The 1,342-nt window shown below is 37.0% G+C and overlaps 1 protein-coding gene across 1 annotated transcript in view; it reads right to left on the bottom strand.

Moving 5' to 3' along the window:
- Positions 1–1,342, bottom strand: part of LAMA1 (laminin, alpha 1) — a 137,846-nt gene that overhangs the window by 67,479 nt on the left and 69,025 nt on the right. The gene's annotated exons all lie outside the window — the stretch shown is intronic.

The raw sequence follows: 1,342 nt of genomic DNA, 5'->3' as shown, positions 1-1,342 counted from the left end.
AAAAGAAAGAAAAAAAAATTTCCACCACTAAGACACCCATGAACCATAGATTCTTGTGCTCTTCCCTCCCATTTTGATCCCTCTCCCTCCCCTTCCCCTGTAGAATGTCTCCAATTTATAGTTCCCCAACTAGTCTTTTTCTTTTTTTTTTTCGTGACTTCTTGTATGGTTTCCTATGTTCTTCCTATAAGTGAAACCATCCAATATATTTCTTTTTCCTTCTGACTTACTTCATTGAACATCATTCCTACCAGCTCCATCCATGTGCTGTAACTGGCCTAAGTTTGTATTTTTCATTGCCAAGTAGTATTCCAACAACACCTTCTACTTGGTATCTTTTTTTCATCCCTATGGCAAAACACTGAAGCAGTGTTGCCAATGAAGGCACAAATATTAAAGGTAAAACTAAGTTTTGGTGAAGAATGGAAATTCTAATGTGTTTGAAAAACTTGGGTAGGTGAATTCACATTTTCAACTGTGAATTTTATGTAATCTAAACATAAATCAACTATTCTGATGGAAGTATAGCATCCTAAGTGAAAACCCAGTAAAACTGGGTTTTAAAGACTTATTGTTTAAATAACAGAAAGCAAACATCACTACTTCTTTCTAAAAACTTGATTACATGATAAAACAATACTACTTTTCTCAGCAAAGTTTTAATATATATATATAACTATGACCTTTTATGAGAAAATAGGGGTTCAAGAAGTTAATAATTAATTTGCCTAAAGTCACACAGCTATTCACAACCAAACTTGACTCTACACCTACTTGTCAGACTCCAAAATCTGGGAACTACTTCTGTGTTTCTCTTCCTATCATGTGTGGCCCCTTAATATCCTGGGTCAGCATTTTCCAAATCCTATCACAGTTCTTAGCATAGTGCCTGGGGGAAGTATTAGACAGTAAGTGATGAAAGAACAAAGGGATGAGGCATCAAGGTTTGCAGCAAAGATGTAAAGAAATGACATGAGATTTGAAGTAAATTTTGCAGCCTTATACAAATACCAGTTACCAATTATCCTCCTCTGCTAACCAATCAAGGTGGCCTTTGCTGATGGCCCAAGGCTATCAGGCATCCTTACTCTCTGGCTGGATGCTTAGGAAAAGCTCTTTTCTTTATCTCTAGCACCCCCTTGTGTCTGCATGGTGTAATAGCATATTGGGATCAGAGTTTATAGAAAGTTATCAAGTCACATCTAATTACCATTTCTATCTTTCATTTCTTTTTCTAAGAACGGTGCAAGAATTAAAAAAAAAAAATCCCGGCCCTCCCTGGTGGCGCAGCGGGTTAAAGCACTGCACTGAGAAACTAAAGCCGCTTCCGCATGAGTTCGAT

This window comes from Condylura cristata, unplaced genomic scaffold, assembly GCF_000260355.1.
Source record: "Condylura cristata isolate star-nosed mole 26May11 unplaced genomic scaffold, ConCri1.0 scaffold00016, whole genome shotgun sequence".
NCBI lineage: Eukaryota > Metazoa > Chordata > Mammalia > Eulipotyphla > Talpidae > Condylura > Condylura cristata.
This window is presented reverse-complemented; position numbering and strand designations above follow the sequence as displayed.